At 53.6% G+C, this 22379-nt stretch overlaps 1 protein-coding gene across 1 annotated transcript in view; it reads right to left on the bottom strand.

The window, feature by feature from the left end:
• SART1 (spliceosome associated factor 1, recruiter of U4/U6.U5 tri-snRNP) overlaps nt 1–22379 on the bottom strand; it is a 149307-nt gene that overhangs the window by 57478 nt on the left and 69450 nt on the right. The gene's annotated exons all lie outside the window — the stretch shown is intronic.

Below are 22379 nucleotides of genomic sequence, written 5' to 3'. Positions count from 1 at the left end.
CCCCCCCCGCCCAAGGGTATACAGCTCCTCCCCCCCGCCCAAGGGTATACAGCTCCTCCCCCCCGCCCAAGGGTATACAGCTCCTCCCCCCCGCCCAAGGGTATACAGCTCCTCCCCCCCCGCCCAAGGGTATACAGCTCCTCCCCCCCGCCCAAGGGTATACAGCTCCTCCCCCCCGCCCAAGGGTATACAGCTGCTCCTCCTCCCCCCCAAGGGTATACAGCTCCCCCCCCCAAGGGTATACAGCTCCTCCCCCCCAAGGGTATACAGCTCCTCCCCCCCAAGGGTATACAGCTCCTCCCCCCCGCCCAAGGGTATACAGCTCCTCCCCCCCGCCCAAGGGTATACAGCTCCTCCCCCCCGCCCAAGGGTATACAGCTGCTCCTCCTCCCCCCCAAGGGTATACAGCTCCCCCCCCCCAAGGGTATACAGCTCCTCCCCCCCAAGGGTATACAGCTCCTCCCCCCCAAGGGTATACAGCTCCTCCCCCCCAAGGGTATACAGCTCCTCCCCCCCAAGGGTTTACAGCTCCTCCCCCCCAAGGGTATACAGCTCCTCCCCCCCAAGGGTATACAGCTCCTCCCCCCCAAGGGTATACAGCTCCTCCCCCCCCCAAGGGTATACAGCTCCTCCCCCCCCAAGGGTATACAGCTCCTCCCCCCCCAAGGGTATACAGCTCCTCCCCCCCCAAGGGTATACAGCTCCTCCCCCCCAAGGGTATACAGCTCCTCCCCCCCAAGGGTATACAGCTCCTCCTCCCCCCCAAGGGTATACAGCTTCTCCCCCCCAAGCGTATACAGCTCCTCCTCCCCCCAGCGTATACAGCTCCTCCTCCCCCCCAAGGGTATACAGCTCCTCCCCCCCAAGGGTATACAGCTCCTCCCCCCCAAGGGTATACAGCTCCTCCCCCCCAAGGGTATACAGCTCCTCCCCCCCAAGGGTATACAGCTCCTCCTCCCCAAGGGTATACAGCTCCTCCCCCCCAAGGGTATACAGCTCCTCCCCCAAGGGTATACAGCTCCTCCCCCCCAAGGGTATACAGCTCCTCCCCCCCAAGGGTATACAGCTCCTCCCCCCCAAGGGTATACAGCTCCTCCTCCCCAAGGGTATACAGCTCCTCCCCCCCAAGGGTATACAGCTCCTCCCCCCAAGGGTATACAGCTCCTCCCCCCCAAGGGTATACAACTCCTCCCCCCCAAGGGTATACAGCTCCTCCCCCCCAAGGGTATACAGCTCCTCCCCCCCAAGGGTATACAGCTCCTCCCCCCCAAGGATATACAGCTCCTCTCACCTCCCACCCCCCAAGGGTAGACAGCTCCTCCCCCCGCCAAAGGGTAGACAGCTCCTCACCCCACCAAGGGTATACAGCTGCTCCTCCTCCCCCCCAAGGGTATACAGCTCCTCTCCTCCCCCCCAAGGGTATACAGCTCCTCTCCTCCCCCCAAGGCAATAAAGTTCCACCCCCAAGGCTATATAGATCCTCCCCCCAAGGCTATATAGCTCCCCTCCTCCCCCCCGCCCCCAAGGGTATACAGCTCCTCTCCTCCCCACCAGGGTATACAGCTCCCCTCCCCTGGCGGGCTGGCGGTGTAAGGGTTAATCACCATGACGGGTTAATCAGCATCACACTACAGTGCAGCCTTGAATATTGGCGGGTTTCCCGGCGGGTGCGCGAAGCTCGGGAACGCAGCTAGGAGCAGGCGGGCGGATCCTCAGGAGAGGAGGTGTGGCAGGAGGAGGAGGAAGCGGAACATGACATGAAAAATACTGGGAGTTTCAATTTGTGTAATCACAGTGGCTCTTATATATATGATTTGTCCTGAGGAAGAAGCCATAAGGCTTTGAATCGCGTAGACAAATGAAGGGAATTTTGTTTACTTACCGTAAATTCCTTTTCTTCTAGCTCCTATTGGGAGACCCAGACAATTGGGTGTATAGCTTCTGCCTCCGGAGGCCACACAAAGTATTACACTTTAAAAAGTGTAACCCCTCCCCTCTGCCTATACACCCTCCCGTGGATCACGGGCTCCTCAGTTTTGGTGCAAAAGCAGGAAGGAGAAAACTTATAAATTGGTCTAGGGTAAATGCAATCCGAAGGATGTTCGGAGAACTGCAAACCATGAACCAAAAGAACAATTCAACATGAACAACAACATGTGTACACAAAAGAACAAACAGCCCGAAGGGCACAGGGGCGGGTGCTGGGTCTCCCAATAGGAGCTAGAAGAAAAGGAATTTACGGTAAGTAAACAAAATTCCCTTCTTTGTTGCTCCATTGGGAGACCCAGACAATTGGGACGTCCAAGAGCAGTCCCTGGGTGGGTAAAAGAATACCTCAATAAAAAGCCGAAAAAACGGCCCCCCTCTTACAGGTGGGCAACCGCCGCCTGAAGGACTCGCCTACCTAGACTGGCGTCTGCCGAAGCATAGGTATGCACCTGATAGTGTTTCGTGCAAGTGTGCAGACTAGACCACGTAGCTGCCTGACACACCTGCTGAGCCGTAGCCCGCTGCCGCAATGCCCAGGACGCACCCACGGCTCTGGTAGAATGGGCTTTCAGCCCTGAAGGAAGCGGAAGCCCAGAAGAACGGTAGGCTTCGAGAATCGGTTCCTTGATCCACCGAGCCAAGGTTGACTTGGAAGCCTGCGAGCCCTTACACTGGCCAGCGACAAGGACAAAGAGCGCATCTGAACGACGCAGGGGCGCCGTGCGAGACACGTAGAACCGGAGCGCTCTCACTAGATCCAAAGAGTGCAAATCCTTTTCACACTGGTGAATTGGATTAGGGCAAAATGAAGGCAAGGAGATATCCTGATTGAGATGAAAAGGGGATACCACCTTAGGGAGAAATTCCGGGACCGGACGCAGAACCACCTTATCCTGGTGAAACACCAGGAAGGGGGCTTTGCATGACAGCGCTGCTAGCTCAGACACTCTCCGAAGTGATGTGACTGCCACTAGGAAGGCCACCTTCTGCGAAAGGCGAGATAGAGAGACATCCCGCAGCGGCTCGAAAGGTGGTTTCTGAAGAGCCGTCAAGACCCTGTTAAGATCCCAGGGTTCCAGCGGACGCTTGTAAGGTGGGACTATGTGGCAAACCCCCTGCAGGAACGTGCGGACCTGCGGAAGCCTGGCTAGGCGCTTTTGAAAAAACACGGAGAGCGCCGATACTTGGCCCTTGAGAGAGCCAAGTGACAAACCCTTGTCCATTCCGGATTGAAGGAATGAAAGAAAAGTGGGTAAGGCAAACGGCCATGGGGTAAAACCGTTATTAGCGCACCAGGATAGGAAGATTTGCCAAGACCTATAATAGATCTTGGCGGACGTAGGCTTCCTGGCCTGTCTCATGGTGGCAATGACATCCTGAGATAACCCTGAAGACGCTAGGAGCCAGGACTCAATGGCCACACAGTCAGGTTGAGGGCCACAGAATTCAGATGGAAAAACGGGCCTTGTGACAGCAAGTCTGGGCGGTCTGGAAGCGCCCACGGTTGACCCACCGTGAGATGCCACAGATCCGGGTACCACGACCGCCTCGGCCAGTCTGGAGCGACGAGAATGGCGCGACGGCAGTCGGACCTGATCTTGCGTAACACTCTGGGCAGCATCGCCAGAGGAGGAAACACATAAGGCAGTCGAAACTGCGACCAGAGCTCTGTGATCCTGAGACCGTGCCATGAATGGCGGGACTTTGTTGTTGTGCCGTGACGCCATGAGATCGACGTCCCGCGTTCCCCAGCGGCGACAGATCTCTCGAAACACGTCTGGGTGCAGAGACCATTCCCCCGCGTCCATGCCCTGACGACTGAGAAAAATCTGCTTCCCAGTTTTCTACGCCCGGGATGTGCACTGCGGAGATGGTGGAAGCTGTGGCTTCCACCCACTGCAGAATCCGTCGGACTTCCTGGAAGGCTTGACGACTGCGAGTGCCGCCTTGGTGGTTGATGTATGCGACGGCAGTGGCGTTGTCCGACTGGATACGGATCTGCCTGCCCTCCAGCCACCGATGAAAAGCCAATAGGGCTAGATACACTGCCCTTATCTCCAGAATATTGATCTGAAGGGATGACTCTATCGGAGTCCAGGTTCCCTGAGCCCTGTGGTGGAGAAAAACCGCTCCCCACCCTGACAGGCTCGCGTCCGTGGTGACCACAGCCCAGGTTGGGGGTAGGAAGGATTTTCCCTGCGACAGAGAGTTGGGAAGGAGCCACCACTGAAGTGACGTCTTGGTTGCAAGGGAAAGAGAGACGTTCCTGTCGAGGGAAGCCGAACTCCTGTCCCATTTGCGAAGAATGTCCCATTGGAGTGGCCGAAGATGGAATTGCGCGAACGGGACTGTCTCTATAGCTGCCACCATCTTCCCCAGGAAGTGTATGAGGCGCCTTAAGGGGTGTGACTGACTCCGAAGAAGGGATTGCACCCCTGCCTGCAGAGAAAGCTGTTTGTCTCTCGGAAGCTTGACTAACGCTTGCTGGGTATGAAACTCCATCCCAAGGTACGTCAGTGATTGGGTCGGTGTCAACTTGGATTTCGGGAAGTTGATGATCCACCCGAACCGCTGGAGAGTCGCCAGAGCGACAGATAGACTTTGTTGACACGCCACCCGAGACGGGGCCCTGACTAGGAGATCGTCCAAGTAGGGAATCACCGAGTGGCCGAGAATGCAGGACCGCCACAACGGATGCCATGACTTTGGTGAAAACCCGTGGTGCTGTCGCCAAGCCGAAAGGCAATGCCACGAACTGGAGGTGTTCGTCCCCGATGGCGAAACGCAGGAAACGTTGATGCTCGGGTGCGATCGGTACATGGAGATAAGCATCCTTGATGTCGATCGATGCTAGGAAGTCTCCTTGTGACATTGAGGCGATGACCAAGCGGAGAGATTCCATCCGGAACCGTCTGGTTCTCACATGTCCGTTGAGCAACTTGAGGTCCAGAACAGGACGGAATGACCCGTCCTTTTTTGGCACCTCGAACAAGTTGGAGTAAAATCCGCGACCACGTTCCTGAAGGGGAACGGGGATAACAACTCCTTGGATGAAAAGGCTGACGCCTGAGAGGTCAAAGACGCAACTTGCGGAGCAGAATTACGTGTGACTGCATTAACCCCTTCACCCCCGGCCACTAAAACACCCTAATGACTGGGCCATTTTTTGCAATTCTGACCAGTGTCACTTTGACAGGTTATAACTCTGGAACGCTTCAACGGATCCTGGCGATTCTGAGATTGTTTTTTCGTGACATATTGTACTTCATGTCAGTGGTAAATTTAGGCCGATATTTTTTGCGTTTATTTGTGAAAATTTAGGAAATTTGGCGAAAATTTTGAAAATTTCGCAATTTTCAAACTTTGAAAATTTATGCCCATAAATCTGAGAGATATGTCACACAAAATAGTTACTAAATAACATTTCCCACTTGTCAACTTTACATCAGCGCAATTTTCGAAACAAATTTTTTTTTCCATTAGGAAGTTAGAAGGGGTCAAAGGTCATCAGCAAATTCTCATTTTTCCAACAAAATTTACAAAGAAGGGAATTTTGTTTACTTACCGTAAATTCCTTTTCTTCTAGCTCTAATTGGGAGACCCAGACAATTGGGTGTATAGGCTATGCCTCCGGAGGCCGCACAAAGTATTACACTCAAAAGTGTTAAGCCCCTCCCCTTCTGCCTATACACCCCCCGTGCTCCCACGGGCTCCTCAGTTTTGGTGCAAAAGCAAGAAGGAGGAAAAAGAATTATAAACTGGTTTAAGGTAACTTCAATCCGAAGGAATATCGGAGAACTGAAACCATTCAACATGAACAACATGTGTACACAAAAAAACAGGGGCGGGTGCTGGATCTCCCAATTAGAGCTAGAAGAAAAGGAATTTACGGTAAGTAAACAAAATTCCCTTCTTCTTTGTCGCTCTATTGGGAGACCCAGACAATTGGGACGTCCAAAAGCAGTCCCTGGGTGGGTAAAATAATACCTCGTAAGAGAGCCGTAAAACGGCCCTTTCCTACAGGTGGGCAACCGCCGCCTGAAGGACTCGTCTACCTAGGCTGGCATCCGCCGAAGCATAGGTATGCACCTGATAGTGTTTCGTGAAAGTGTGCAGGCTCGACCAGGTAGCCGCCTGACACACCTGCTGAGCCGCAGCCTGGTGCCTCAAAGCCCAGGACGCGCCCACGGCTCTGGTAGAATGGGCCCTCAGCCCTGATGGAACCGGAAGCCCAGCCGAACGGTAAGCTTCGATAATTGGCTCCTTGATCCACCGAGCCAGGGTTGATTTGGAAACCTGTGACCCTTTACGCTGGCCAGCGACAAGGACAAAGAGTGCATCCGAGCGGCGCAGGGGCGCCGTACGAGAAAAGTAGAGTCTGAGTGCTCTCACCAAATCTAACAAGTGCAAATCCTTTTCACATTGGTGAACTGGATGAGGATAAAAAGAAGGTAAGGAGATATCCTGATTGAGATGAAAGGAGGATACCCCCTTAGGGAGAAAATCCGGAACCGGACGTAGAACCACCTTGTCCTGGTGAAACACCAGGAAAGGGGCTTTGCACGACAATGCTGCTAGCTCAGACACTCGCCGAAGAGAAGTGACTGCTACTAGAAAAAACCACTTTCTGCGAAAGTTGTGAGAGGGAAATATCTCTCATTGGCTTGAATGGTGGTTTCTGAAGAACCATCAGAACCCCATTTAGATCCCAGGGTTCTAACGGCCGCTTGTAAGGTGGAACGATGTGACAAACCCCCTGCAGGAACGTGCGTACCTGTGGAAGCCTGGCTAGGCGCTTCTGGAAAAACACAGAGAGCGCTGAGACTTGTCCCTTAAGGGAGCCGAGCGACAAACTCTTTTCCAGTCCAGATTGAAAGAAGGACAGAAAAGTGGGCAAGGCAAAAGGCCAGGGAGAAAAAACCCTGAGCAGAGCACCACGACAGGAAAATTTTCCATGTCCTGTGGTAGATCTTGGCGGACGTTGGTTTCCTAGCCTGTCTCATAGTGGCAATGACGTCTTGAGATAACCCTGAAGACGCTAGGGTCCAGGACTCAATGGCCACACAGTCAGGTTGAGGGCCGCAGAATTCAGATGGAAAAAACGGCCCTCGAGATAGCAAGTCTGTTTGGTGTGGTAGTGTCCACGGTCGGCCGACCGTGAGATGCCACAGATCCGGGTACCACGACCACCTTGGCCAGTCTGGAGCGACGAGGATGGCGCGGCGGCAGTCGGTCCTGATCTTGCGTAACACTCTGGGCAACAGTGCCAGCGGAGGAAACACATAAGGGAGCTGAAACTGCGACCAATCCTGAACTAAGGCGTCTGCCGCCAGAGCTCTGGGATCTTGAGACCGTGCCATGAACATTGGTACCTTGTTGTTGTGCCGGGACGCCATGAGGTCGACGTCCGGCACCCCCCAGCAGCAACAGATCTCCTGAAACACGTCCGGGTGAAGGGACCATTCCCCTGCGTCCATGCCCTGGCAACTGAAATAATCTGCTTCCCAGTTTTCCACGCCTGAGATGTGAACTGCGGATATGGTGGATGCCGTGGCTTCCACCCACATCAAAATCCGCCGGACTTCCTGGAAGGCTTGCCGGCTGCGTGTGTCGCCTTGGTGGTTGAAGTATGCCACCGCTGTGGAATTGTCCGACTGAATTCGGATCTGCTTGCCCTCCAGCCACTGCTGGAACGCTTTCTGGGCAAGATACACTGCCCGTATGTCCAGAACGTTGATCTGAAGCGAGGACTCTTGCTGGGTCCACGTACCCTGAGCCCTGTGGTGGAGAAAAACCGCTCCCCACCCTGACAGACTCGCGTCTGTCGTGACCACTTCCCAGGATGGGGGTAGGAAGGATATCCCCTTCGATAATGAAGCGGGAAGAAGCCACCACCGAAGGGAAGCTTTGGTCGCCTGAGAGAGGGAGACGGTCCTGTCGAGGGACGTCGGCTTCCTGTCCCATTTGCGTAGGATGTCCCATTGAAGGGGACGCAGGTGAAACTGCGCGAAAGGGACTGCCTCCATTGCTGCCACCATCTTCCCCAGGAAGTGCATGAGGCGCCTCAAGGGGTGTGACTGGCCTTGAAGGAGAGATTGTACCCCTTTCTGTAGTGACTACTGCTTGATCAGCGGAAGCTTCACTATCGCTGAGAGGGTATGAAACTCCATGCCAAGATATGTCAGCGATTGGGCCGGTGCCAGATTTGACTTTTTTAAAATTGATGATCCACCCGACACCCTGGAGAGAGACTCCAGGGTAGCGTCGAGGCTGTGTTGGCATGCCTCTTGAGAGGGTGCCTTGATCAGTATCCAAGTACGGAATCACCGAGTGATCCTGAGAGTGGAGGACCGCTACTACAGTAGCCATAACCTCTGGAGCAATCGGTACGTGGAGATAAGCATCTTTGATATCGATCGATGCAAGGAAATCTCTTTGGGACATTGAGGTGATGACGGAGCGGGGGGATTCCATCCTGAACCGTCTGATTTTTACATGTTTGTTGAGCAGTTTCAGGTCCAGGACCGGGCGGAAAGACCCGTCCTCTTTTGGGACCACAAACAAGTTGGAGTAAAAACCGTGGCTCAGGTGCTGAAGAGGAACCGGGATCACCACTCCTTCTGCCTTCAGAGTGCGCAGCGCCTGCAGAAGAGCCTCGGCTCGCTAGTGAGGCGGGGATGACCTGAAGAATCGAGTCGGGGGACGAGAGGTGAACTCTATCTTGTAACCGTGAGACAGAATGTCTCTCACCCAGCGGTCTTTTATTTGTGGCAGCCAGGTGTCGCAAAAGCGGGAAAGCCTGCCACCGACCGAGGATGCTACTAGAGGAGGTCGAAAGTCATGAGGAAGCCGCTTTGTTAGCGGCGCCTCCGGTGGCCTATTAAGGACGTGACTTAGACCGCCATGCATCAGAGTTCCTTTGTTCTTTCTGAGACCTTTTGGACGAGGAGAATTGGGACCTGCCCACGCCCTGAAAGGACCGAGACCTCGACTGCCCTCTCCTCCGTTGGGGTATGTCCTGTTTGGACTGGGGTAAGGATGTATCCTTTCCCTTGGATTGTTTGATGATTTCATCCAGACGCTCGCCAAACAGCCTGTCGCCAGAAATTGGCAAACTGGTTAAGCGCTTTTTGGAAGCAGAATCTGCCTTCCATTCCCGTAGCCACAAGGCCCTGCGGAGTACCACCGAATTGGCGGCCGCGACCGCCGTACGGCTCGCAGAGTCCAGGACAGCAATAATAGCGTAAGACGCAATTGCCGAGGTCTGGGTGGTAATGGATGCCACTTGTGGCGCGGCCGTGCATGTGGCTGCTTCAATTTTTGCTTGACCTGCTGAGATAGCTTGTAGCGCCCATACAGCTGCGAATGCTGGGGCAAAAGAAGCTCCGATAGCTTCATAGATGGATTTCAACCAGAGCTCCATCTGCCTGTCAGTGGCATCCTTGAACGAGGCCCCCTCGTCCACTGCAAGTATGGATCTAGCCGCCAGTCTGGAGATTGGAGGATCCACTTTGGGACACTGAGTCCAACCTTTAACCACGTCAGGGGGAAAAGGATAACGTGTATCCTTAAGGCGCTTAGAAAAAACGCTTATCTGGACAAGCATGATGATTCTGGACTGCCTCTCTGAAATCAGAGTGGTCTAGAAACATACTCGGTGTAAGAGAAGCTGACTCCTCCGCCGGAGGAGCTGAGGGAGAAATATCCAGCATTTGATCGATGGACGCAATAAGAACGTTCAGTATGGCGTCCCCGTCTGGAGTATTAAGATTGAGAGCGCCCTCAGGATCAGAATCCTGATCAGCTGTCTCCACAGTATCAACCAGAGATTCCCCTCGCTGAGACCCTGAACAATATGATGTCGAGGGAAATTCTAAGCGAGCCCGCTTAGTCGGTCTGGGGCTGGGGTCTAAGTCAGAACCCTCAGCCTGGGATGTATGAGATACCCCTTGGTGGTCCAACTGAGGGGGGCCAGGGAACAATGATTCAACAGAGTCCCTTTGCTGAGATACCGGCCTGGACTGCAATGGTTTCTAGTATCTTAGCCATAGTCTCAGAGAGTTTTGCAAACTCCGTCCCCGTCACTAGGACAGTGTCAACAGGTGGCTCCCCCTGGGCCCCTCTTAGCAGAGGCCCTGGCTGAAAAAGTGTCACAGGGGCCGAACATTGCACACAATGAGGGTCAATGGAACTTGCCGGCAGCTGGGTCGTACAAGCGACGCAGGCAGCATAATAAGCCTGTGTTTTTGGCACCCCTGCCTTTTGTGGGCGCCATGCTATTGTTTTCCCTGAGTAACACACTAGGGTATATAGCCAGAATAAACTGTGCTCATACAGTGTAAAATATATACTAAAAACAAATAATGTATCAGTACACTACAGCACCATGAGGCTAGCACCACAGGTGCTGCTTACCATCCGCCTAAAGCGGTTATGAGGCCACCAGAGACCGTGTCTGGGTCTCTCAGGGTTTGTCCCTCTCTGCAGCGTCGTAGGAGCTGACAGGAAATGGCTGCGGCGTCCTGACGAGAGGAGGGAGCCGTGGGCGTAGCCGAGGTGCTCACACTGTGCACAGTGAGGGGAGTGGAGTATGGAAATCATACTCCAGCCCTCAGTGCTGCTCTTCCGTGCAGCGTCCCGCCCTTCCCCTGCCTGTCAGGGCTGAGGGCGGGAGAAAGGGAAACTAGGCCGCAAGCCAAGCCGGGGACTCGAGTATAAGCGTGGCCGCCGTAAAAGCGCGGCTAACGCCGAAGTCCCCGGCGAACTACAAGTCCCAGCCGCGCCGCAGTTTCCCATGGCAGCGGCGGTTAGAGCGGTAGTCCCTACATATAAACACACTCAGCGACGCTGAGTGTGTAATGGCACAGTTTAAACCGGTCCCCCGGTGCACTAGCACACCCAGCAAAGCTGAGGTGTTGCCGTGCGTGGTCCCACAGGGATACAGAGTACCTTCACGTAGCAGGGCCATGTCCCTGAACGGTACCCGGCTCCTTCCAGCAGGCTCCATAGGAGTTGTGGATGAAGCACGGTCTCAGTGCCTGGAGACCGATAGGATCCCACTTCACCCAGAGCCCTGAGGGGGATGGGGAAGGAAAGCAGCATGTGGGCTCCAGCCTCCGTACCCGCAATGGATACCTCAACCTTAACAACACCCGACAAGAGTGGGGTGAGAAGGGAGCATGCTGGGGGCCCTATATGGGCCCACTTTTCTTCCAACCGACATAGTCAGCAGCTGCTGCTGACCAATCTGTGGAGCTGTGCGTGCGAGTCTGACCTCCTTCGCACAAAGCAAAAAACTGAGGAGCCCGTGGGAGCACGGGGGGTGTATAGGCAGAAGGGGAGGGGCTTAACACTTTTGAGTGTAATACTTTGTGCGGCCTCCGGAGGCATAGCCTATACACCCAATTGTCTGGGTCTCCCAATAGAGCGACAAAGAAATAATTTTTTTTAGGGACCACATCACATTTGAGGTGACTTTGAGAGGCCTAGGTGACAGAAAATACCCAAAAGTGACCCCATTCTAAAAACTACACCCCTCACACTGCTCAAAACCACATCCAATAAGTTTATTAACCCTTTAGGTGCTTCACAGGAACCAAAGCAATGTGGAAGGAAAAGAAGGGAATTTTGTTACTTACCGTAAATTCCTTTTCTTCTAGCTCCTATTGGGAGACCCAGACGATTGGGTGTATAGCTACTGCCTCCGGAGGCCACACAAAGCATTACACTAAAAAGTGTAAGGCCCCTCCCCTTCTGGCTATACACCCCCAGTGGGATCACTGGCTCACCAGTTTTAGTGCAAAAGCAAGAAGGAGGAAAGCCAATAACTGGTTTAAACAAATTCACTCCGAAGTAACATCGGAGAACTGAAAACCATTCAACATGAACAACATGTGTACCCGAAAACAACCAAAAATCCCGAAGGACAACAGGGCGGGTGCTGGGTCTCCCAATAGGAGCTAGAAGAAAAGGAATTTACGGTAAGTAACAAAATTCCCTTCTTCTTCGGCGCTCCATTGGGAGACCCAGACGATTGGGACGTCCAAAAGCTGTCCCTGGGTGGGTAAAGAAATACCTCATGTTAGAGCTGCAAGACAGCCTTCCCCTACGGGGAGGCAACTGCCGCCTGCAGGACTCTTCTACCTAGGCTGGCGTCCGCCGAAGCATAGGTATGCACCTGATAATGTTTGGTGAAAGTGTGCAGACTCAACCAGGTAGCTGCCTGGCACACCTGTTGAGCTGTAGCCTGGGGCCGTAATGCCCAGGACGCACCCACGGCTCTGGTAGAATGGGCCTTCAGCCCTGATGGAACCGGAAGCCCAGTAGAACGGTAGGCTTCAAGGATTGGTTCCTTGATCCATCGAGCCAGGGTGGATTTTGCAGCCTGCGACCCCTTGCGCTGACCAGTGACAAGGACAAAGAGTGCATCCGAGCGGCGCAGGGGCGCCGTGCGGGAATGTAGATTCTGGGTGCTCTACACCAGATCCAACAATGCAAAGCCATTACATATCGATGAAATGGATAAAAGGAAGGTAAGGAGATATCCTGATTGTGATAAAAAGGGGATACCACCTTAGGGAGAAACTCTGGGATCGGGCGCAGCACTACCTTATCTTGGTGAACACCAGGAAGGGAGCTTTGGATGACCGCGCTGCTAGTTCGGACACTCTCCGAAGAGACGTGACCGCTACCAGAAAGGCCACTTTCTGTGAAAGTCGAGAAAGTGAAACATCCCTCAGAGGCTCGAAGGGCGGCTCCTGGAGAGCAATTAATACCCTGTTCAGATCCCATGGGTCTAACGGCCTCTTGTACGGAGGGACAATGTGATAACCCCCCTGCAGGAACGTGCGTACCTGAGGAAGTCGTACTAGGCGCTTCTGAAAGAATACCGACAGCGCTGCGACTTGTCCTTTAAGGGAGCCGAGCGACAAACCTTTTCCCAATCCAGATGCAGGAAGGGAGGAAAAAGGAGACAATGCAAATGGCCAGGGAGACACTCCCTAAGCAGAGCACCAAGATAAGAATAACTTCCACGTCTTGTGGTAGATCTTGGCAGACGTCGGCTTCCTAGCCCGTCTCATGGTGGCAATGACGTCTTGAGATAATCCTGAAGACGCTAGGATCTCGGACTCTATGGCCACACAGTCAGGTTCAGGGCCGTAGAATTCAGTGGAAAGAACGGCCCTTGGGACAGTAAGTCTGGCCGGTCTGAGAGTGCCCACGGTTGGCCGACCGTGAGATGCCACAGATCCGGGACCACGACCTCCTCGGTCAGTCTGGGACGACGAGGATGGCGCGGCGGCAAGCGGAGCTGAGCTTGCGTAGCACTCTGGGCAACAGTGCCAGAGTAGGAAACACATAGAGTAGCTGGAACTGCGACCAATCCTGAACTAGGGCGCCTGCCGCCAGAGGTCTTTGCTCGTGAGACCGCGCCATGAAAATCGGGACCTTGTTGTTGTGCCGAGACGCCATTAGGTCGACGTCCGGCATCCTCCAGCGGCTATAGATTTCCTGACACCATACTGGGTGCAGAGGCCATTCCCCTGCGTCCATGCCCAGGCGACTGAGGAAGTCTGCTTCCCAATTTTCTACGCCCGGGATGTGAACTGCGGATATGGTGGATGCTCTGTCCCCCACCCACATCAGAATCCGCCGGATTGCCTGGTAGGCTTGGCGATGCGTGTTCCGCCTTGGTGGGCGATGTCTGCCACCGCTGTGGAATTGTCCGACTGAATTCGGATCTGTTTTCCTTCCAGCCACTGCTGGAAGGCTTGCAGGGCAAGATGCACTGCCCAGATTACCAGAACATTGATCTGAAGGATGGACTCCTCTGAGAGAGTCCTTGACCGTCTGAGAAGGGAAACGTTCCTTTCTAGGGACGTCGACTCCCCAACCCATTGGCAAAGCATGTCCCATTGAAGTGGATGCAGTGAAACTGCGCGAAAGTGACTGCCTCTGCATGAGGCGTCTTAAGGGGTGTGACTGGCCTTGAAGGAGAGACTGCACCCCCGGGGGGGGGGGGGGGGGTTCTGAAGAATCGAGCCGGAGGACGAGAACAGAGCTCTATCTTGTACACGTGAGACACAATGTCTCTCACCCACCGGTCTGTGACCTGTGGCAGCTAAATGTACCCAGAAGCGGGAGATTCTGCCACCAACCGCGGATGCGGGGAGAGAGAGCTGAAATACATGAGGAGATCGCCTTGGCAGCGGTTCCTCCTGCTGCCTTCCTTGGGCGTGAATGAGCCCGGCCGGAAACTGAGCCCCTCTGAGCCTTTTGAGCCCTTTTAGACGAGTACAATTGGGACTTGCCCGAGCCTGGGAAGGACCAACCTCGACTGTCCCCCCAGGACAGCATTACTAGGGTAAGTCGCAATGCAGACATTGCGAGGTTAAGGACACCACCTGCGGCACAGATGTACATGTGCTCAAGACCAGCTGCGCAAGACCAGCTGAAATAGGTTAGGGTGCCCATACGGCTGCGAATGCCGGAGCAACCGACACGCTGATAGCTTCACAGACAGATTTCAACCAGAGGTCTATCTGTCTGTCAATGGCATCTTAAAGTGAATTCCCATCTCCCCTGCAACTATGGATCTAGCCGCAAGCCTGGAGATTGGGGGATCCACCTTTGGACCCTGGGTCCAGGGCTGTACCACATCAGGGTAAAGGGATAACGTGCATCCTTAATACGTTTGGAGAAAACGTTTATCTGGTAAGCGTGGTGTTTGTGAACTGCGTCTCTGAAGTCAGCGTGGTCAGAAAAAGTACTCAATCTACGCATGAGTACTGAAAAAGGATTTCTCCTGCTGTGAAGCTGACTCCTCCACTGGGGGAGCTGAGGGAGAAATATGCAACATTCCATTGATGGACGCTATAAGATCCTTCACTATGGCGTCACCATCCGGAGTATCCGGATTGAGAGCGGTGTCAGGACCAAAGCCCTGATCAGCTACGTCTGCCTCATCATACAGAGAGTCGTCCTGCTGGGACCTTGACCAGTGATGAAGCCTAGTGTCGTACCCAGCGTGCTAGCTTAGGCTGTCTGGGACTGCCGTCCGTGTCAGAGCCTTCACCCTGGAATGCCTGGGACCCCCCCGGAGTACTGAGTACGTTCCAAATGAGGGTGGCCAGGGAGCATTAATCAAGATTGCCCATGGCCTGTCTGGAGTGCAAAGTCTCCATCCCATGACAATCTCCGTCCCTGTCCCTGGACAGGGTTCACAGGTGGTTTCTTTGGCCACTTCTAGTAGAGACCCCGGCTGACCAAGTGCTACAGGGGAGCATTGCCCACAATGGGGGTCAGTGAAACCTGCCGGTGGAACAGTATCTGCAGGAAAAGCAGCATAGAAAGCCTGTGTTGCTTTTTTGCTGCTGTATTCTAGTCATCTATGCAATGTACAACATACAAGCATAAACACTTCAGCACATGCAATACAAGCAGCATAGAAAGCCTGTGCCTTGGCACCCTTGCTTTTTTGCTGCTGTTGTCCAGCCATCTAGGAGAATATAGCCCAGAGTAGCGACCGTACAGTGCAATGTATAGCATACAAGCATATATACAAATGAACACTTCAGCACATGCAGTGCAAGCAGCCTATAAAGCCTGTGCCTTGGCACCCATGCTTTTTTGCTGCAGTTGTCCAGCCCTCTAGGAGAATATAGCCAAGAGTAGCGACCGTACAGTGCAATGTATAGCATACAAGCATAAGTACAAATGAACACTTCAGCCATGTAATACAAGCAGCCTAGAAAACCTGTGCCTTAGCACCCTTGCGTTTTTGCTGCTGTTATCTCGCCATCTAGAACGGCATATAGCCAAAGACAGCGACCTACAGTGCAGTGTATAGCATACAAGCATAAAATACAAATGGACACTTCGGTATTTAGTGGGGTCAGCACTTCAGGTGCTGCTTACCGCCCGCCTATAACGCGGGTGCGTGGTCGCCAGAGCCCTGTGTTGGTTGCCCAGAGCATGTCTCCGTTCCCCGGCTCGGACGGCGTGCAGGAATGGCTGCCGGCGTCCTTCTCCAGCTCGTGTGACGAGGGGCGGGCCGTGGGCGTGCCCCAGACAAGAGCGGGAAACTGGCGTCCCACTGTGTCCAGTGAAGGGGGCTGGAGAATGCAAAGCAGACTCCAGCCCTCGGCGCTGACTGTCTGTACAGCGTCCCGCCTCTCCCCTGACTGGCAGGGCTGGAGGCGGGAACGAAACGAAAACTAGGCCGCAAAGCCGGGGACTCGAGTAATAAGCGCGGCCGTCCATGTGCACGGCCAGCGCGGAAGTCCCCGGCGCACCACAAGTCCCAGCCGCGCCACAGTGTAAAAAACACCCAGCAACGGCCGGCGCGGCAGTTCCCAATACATAAAGTCACTCAGCAAAGCTGTAGTGACTAATAGCACGAGCGCTCTGCGCTGTTGCCCCCGGCGCACTAACACTCCCAGCAATGCTGGTGTGTGTGTGCGCGCTTGCCCGGGGACACAGAGTACCTTAATGTAGCAGGGCCTGTCCCTGACGATACTCAGCTCCATATCCAGCAGGTTCTCTGGGTCTGTGGATGGAGCCCGGTCTCAGTGCCTGGAGACCTGTAAGATCCCACTTCACCCAGAGCCCTGAGGGGGGATGGGGAAGGAAAACAGCATGTGGGCTCCAGCCTCCGTACCCGCAATGGGTACCTCAACCTTACAAACCGCAAGTGGGGTGAGAAGGGAGCATGCTGGGGACCCCATATGGGCCCTCTTTTCTTCCATCCGACATAGTCAGCAGCTGCTGCTGACTAAACAGTGGAGCTATGCGTGGATGTCTGACCTCCTTCGCACAAAGCAGAAAACTGGTGAGCCAGTGATCCCACTGGGGGTGTATAGCCAGAAGGGGAGGGGCCTTACACTTTTTAGTGTAATGCTTTGTGTGGCCTCCGGAGGCAGTAGCTATACACCCAATCGTCTGGGTCTCCCAATGGAGCGCCGAAGAAAATGAAAATTTTACTTTTTAACACAAAAATGTTACTTTAGCCATAAAATTTTCATTTTTACAAGGGAGAAAAGAGAAAGTACACAATACAATTTATTGTGCATGTTCTCCTGAGTACGCTGATACCCCATATGTGGTAAAAATCAATTGTTTGGGCGCACGGCAGAGCTCGGAAGGGAAGGTGCGCCATTTGAATTTTTGAACGCAAAATTAGCTGAACTCATTAGCGGACGCCATATCGGGTTTGAAGACCCCCTGAGGTGCCTAAACAATAGAGCTCCCCCACAAGTGACCCCATTTTGGAAACTAGAGCCCTCAAATAATTTTTCTAGATGTTTGGTGAGCACTTTGAACCCCTGGGGGCTTCACAGAAGTTTATAGCGTTGAGCCGTGAAAAGAAAAAACATTTTTTTTACCACAAAACGGTTGCTTCAACTAGGTAGCTTTTTTTTTCACAAGGGTAACAGGAAAAAATGCACCATAAAATGTATTGTGCATTTTCTCCTGAGTACGCAGATACCTCATATGTGGTGGAAATCAAATGTTTGGACACACAGCAGTGCTCGGAAGGCAAGGAGCGCCATTTGAATTTTTGAGTGCAAAATTAGCTGCACCTGTTAGCGGACGCCATGTCGGGTTTGAAGACCCCCTGAGGTGCCTAAACAATGGAGCTCCCCTACAAGTGACCCCATTTTGGAAACTAGAGCCCTCAAATAATTGTTCTAGATGTTTGGTGAGCACTTTGAACACCTGGGGGCTTCACAGACGTTTATAGCGTTGAGCCGTGAAAAGAAAAAAAATTTTTTTTACAACAAAGAAGGGAATTTTGTTTACTTACCGTAAATTCCTTTTCTTCTAGCTCCAATTGGGAGACCCAGACAATTGGGTGTATAGCTATGCCTCCGGAGGCCACACAAAGTATTACACTAAAAGTGTAAAGCCCCTCCCCTTCAGCCTATACACCCCCCGTACTGCTACGGGCTCATCAGTTTTGGTGCAAAAGCCAGAAGGAGGAAAAAATTATAAACTGGTTTAAAGTAAATTCAATCCGAAGGAATATCGGAGAACTGAAACCATTTAACATGAACAACATGTGTATACAAAAACAGGGGCGGGTGCTGGGTCTCCCAATTGGAGCTAGAAGAAAAGGAATTTACGGTAAGTAAACAAAATTCCCTTCTTCTTTGTCGCTCCTAATTGGGAGACCCAGACAATTGGGACGTCCAAAAGCAGTCCCTGGGTGGGTAAATAATACCTCATAATAGAGCCGTAACGGCTCCGTCCTACAGGTGGGCAACTGCCGCCTGAAGGACTCGCCTACCTAGGCTGGCATCTGCCGAAGCATAGGTATGCACCTGATAGTGTTTCGTGAAAGTGTGCAGGCTCGACCAGGTAGCCGTAGCCTGGTGTCGCAAGGCCCAGGACGCTCCCACGGCCCTGGTAGAATGGGCCTTCAGTCCTGAGGGAACCGGAAGCCCCGAGGAACGGTAAGCTTCGAGAATTGGTTCCTTGATCCACCGAGCCAGGGTTGATTTGGAAGCTTGTGTCCCTTTACGCTGGCCAGCGACAAGGACAAAGAGTGCATCGGAGCGGCGCAGGGGCGCCGTACGAGAAATGTAGAGTCTGAGTGCTCTCACCAGATCTAACAAGTGCAAATCCTTTTCACATTGGTGAACTGGATGAGGACAAAACGAGGGTAAGGAGATGTCCTGATTGAGATGAAAAGGGGATACCACCTTAGGGAGGAAATCTTGGCGGACGTTGGTTTCCTAGCCTGTCTCATAGTGGCAATGACCTCTTGAGATAATCCTGAAGACGCTAGGATCCAGGACTCAATGGCCACACAGTCAGGTTGAGGGCCGCAGAATTCAGATGGAAAAACGGCCCTTGAGATAGCAAATCTGGTCGGTCTGGCAGTGCCCACGGTTGGCCGACCGTGAGATGCCACAGATCCGGGTACCACGACCTCCTCGGCCAGTCTGGAGCGACGAGGATGGCGCGGCGGCAGTCGGCCCTTATCTTGCGTAACACTCTGGGCAACAGAGCCAGAGGAGGAAACACATAAGGAAGCTGAAACTGCGACCAATCCTGAACTAAGGCGTCTGCCGCCAGAGCTCTGTGATCTTGAGATCGAGCCATGAATGTTGGGACCTTGTTGTTGTGCCGTGACGCCATTAGGTCGACGACCGGCATCCCCCAGCGGCAACAGATCTCCTGAAACACGTCCGGGTGAAGGGACCATTCCCCTGCGTCCATGCCCTGGCGACTGAGAAAGTCTGCTTCCCAGTTTTCTACGCCCGGGATGTGAACTGCGGATATGGTGGATGCTGTGGCTTCCACCCACAGCAGAATCCTCCGGACTTCCTGGAAGGCTTGCCGACTGCGTGTCCCACCTTGGTGGTTGATGTAAGCCACCGCTGTGGAGTTGTCCGACTGAATTCGGATCTGCTTGCCTTCCAGCCACTGCTGGAACGCTTTTAGGGCAAGATACACTGCCCTGATCTCCAGAACATTGATCTGAAGTGAGGACTCTTGCTGAGTCCACGTACCCTGAGCCCTGTGGTGGAGAAAAACTGCTCCCCACCCTGACAGGCTCGCGTCCGTCGTGACCACCGCCCAGGATGGGGGTAGGAAGGATTTTCCTTTCGATAATGAGGTGGGAAGAAGCCACCACCGAAGGGAAGCTTTGGTTGCTTGAGAGAGGGAGACGTTCCTGTCTAGGGACGTCGGCCTCCTGTCCCACTTGCGTAGGATGTCCCATTGAAGAGGACGCAGGTGAAACTGCGCGAAAGGAACTGCTTCCATTGCTGCCACCATCTTCCCCAGGAAGTGCATGAGGCGCCTCAAGGGGTGTGACCGACCTTGAAGGAGAGATTGTACCCCTGTCTGTAGTGAACGCTGTTTGTCCAGCGGAAGCTTCACTATCGCTGGAAGAGTATGAAACTCCATGCCAAGATATGTCAGTGATTGGACCGGTGTCAGATTTGACTTTGGAAAATTGATGATCCACCCGAAACTCTGGAGAATCTCCAGAGTAACGTTGAGGCTGTGTTGGCATGCCTCTTGAGAGGGTGCCTTGACCAGCAGATCGTCTAAGTAAGGTATCACTGAGTGACCCTGAGAGTGGAGGACCGCAACTACTGTAGCCATGACCTTGGTGAAAACCCTTGGGGCTGTCGCCAGGCCGAACGGCAGTGCCGCGAACTGAAGGTGTTCGTCTCCTATGGCGAAGCGCAAGAAGCGCTGATGCTCTGGAGCAATTGGTACGTGGAGATAAGCATCCTTGATATCGATCGATGCTAGGAAATCTCCTTGGGACATTGAGGCGATGACGGAGCGGAGGGATTCCATCCGGAACCGCCTGGTCCTTACGTGTTTGTTGAGCAGTTTTAGGTCCAAAACAGGACGGAAGGACCCGTCCTTCTTTGGAACCACAAACAGGTTGGAGTAGAAACCGTGACCCTGTTGCTGAAGAGGAACCGGGACCACCACTCCTTCTGCCTTCAGAATGCCCACCGCCTGCAGAAGAGCCTCGGCTCGCTCGGGAGGCGGAGATGTTCTGAAGAATCGAGTCGGAGGACGAGAGCTGAACTCTATCCTGTAACCGTGAGACAAAATGTCTCTCACCCAACGGTCTTTTACTTGTGGCAGCCAGGTGTCGCAAAAGCGGGAGAGCCTGCCACCGACCGAGGATGCGGTGTGAGGAGGCCGTAAGTCATGAGGAAGCCGCCTTGGTAGCGGCACCTCCGGCGGTCTTTTTAGGGCGTGATTTAGACCGCCATGCGTCGGAGTTCCTCTGATCCTTCTGAGGCCTTTTGGACGAGGAGAATTGGGACCTGCCCGTACCCCGAAAGGACCGAAACCTCGACTGTCCCCTCCTCTGTTGGGGTGTTTTTGGTTTGGCCTGGGGTAAGGATGTTTCCTTTCCCTTGGATTGTTTGATGATTTCATCCAATCTCTCACCAAACAAACGGTCGCCAGAAAATGGCAATCCAGTTAAGCACTTTTTGGAAGCCGAATCTGCCTTCCATTCCCGCAGCCACAAGGCCCTGCGTATTGCCACCGAATTGACGGCTGCAACCGCCGTACGGGTCGCAGAGTCCAGGACAGCATTAATAGCGTAGGACGCAAATGCCGACGTTTGAGAGGTTATGGACGCCACCTGCGGCACAGACGTACGTGTGAGTGCGTCAATTTGCGCCTGACCAGCTGAGATAGCTTGGAGTGCCCATACGGCTGCGAATGCTGGAGCAAAAGACGCGCCGATAGCTTCATAGATGGATTTCAACCAGAGCTCCATCTGTCTGTCAGTGGCATCCTTGAGTGAAGCTCCATCTTCCACTGCAACTATGGATCTAGCCGCCAGTCTGGAGATTGGAGGATCCACCTTGGGAAACTGAGTCCAGCCCTTGACCACGTCAGGGGGGAAAGGGTAACGTGTATCCTTAAGGCGCTTGGAAAAACGCTTATCTGGACAAGCTCGGTGTTTCTGGACTGCCTCTCTGAAGTCAGAGTGGTCCAGAAACATACTCCTTGTACGCTTGGGAAACCTGAAACAGAATTTCTCCTGCTGAGAGGCTGACTCCTCCACTGGAGGAGCCGAGGGAGAAAAATCCAACATTTGATGTATGGACGCGATAAGATCATTCACTATGGCGTCACCATCAGGAGTATCAAGGTTGAGAGCGGCCTCAGGATCAGAATCCTGATCAGCTACCTCCGCTTCATCTTCTGAGACCCTGAACAATGTGATGAGGTCGAGGGGATTTCCCAGCGAGCTCGCTTAGTCGGTCTGGGGCTGCGGTCCGTGTCAGAGACCTCACCCTGGGATCCATGGGACACCCCGGGAGAACATTGTTGTTCCAACTGAGGGGAACCAGGGGACAATGATTCCACAGTGCCCCTGGCTTGAGATGCCGGCCTGGACTGCAAGGCTTCTAATATCTTAGCCATAGTCTCAGAAAGTCTTTCAGTAAAAACTGCAAACTCCGTCCCTGTCACCTGGACAGTGTTAACAGGTGGTTCTCCCTGGGCCACCCTTAGCAGAGGCTCTGGCTGAGAAAGTGCCACAGGGGCCGAGCATTGCACACAATGAGGGTCAGTGGAACCTGCCGGCAGTATAGCCGTACATGCTGCACAGGCAGCATAGTAAGTCTGTGCCATGGCACCCTTGCTATTTGTGGACGACATGCTGTTGTCTCCTCTGAGCAATACAGGAGGGTATATAGCCACAAATCAACAGTGCACCCTACAGTGTAAAGTATAGACTATAATCATATAAACTATAAATACACTTCTGCACTAGTGGGGCCAGCACCACAGGTGCTGCTTACCGCCTGCGCAAAGCGTTTGTGTGGGCACCAGAATTCCTGCCTGGGTCTCTTTGAGCTTGTCTCTCCTCTCCAGCGTTAGCAGAGCTGAGA

This window comes from Anomaloglossus baeobatrachus, chromosome 10, assembly GCF_048569485.1.
Source record: "Anomaloglossus baeobatrachus isolate aAnoBae1 chromosome 10, aAnoBae1.hap1, whole genome shotgun sequence".
Taxonomy (NCBI): domain Eukaryota; kingdom Metazoa; phylum Chordata; class Amphibia; order Anura; family Aromobatidae; genus Anomaloglossus; species Anomaloglossus baeobatrachus.
Note: the sequence above shows the minus strand (reverse complement) of the source record. Positions and strands in the feature narration are given on the sequence as shown.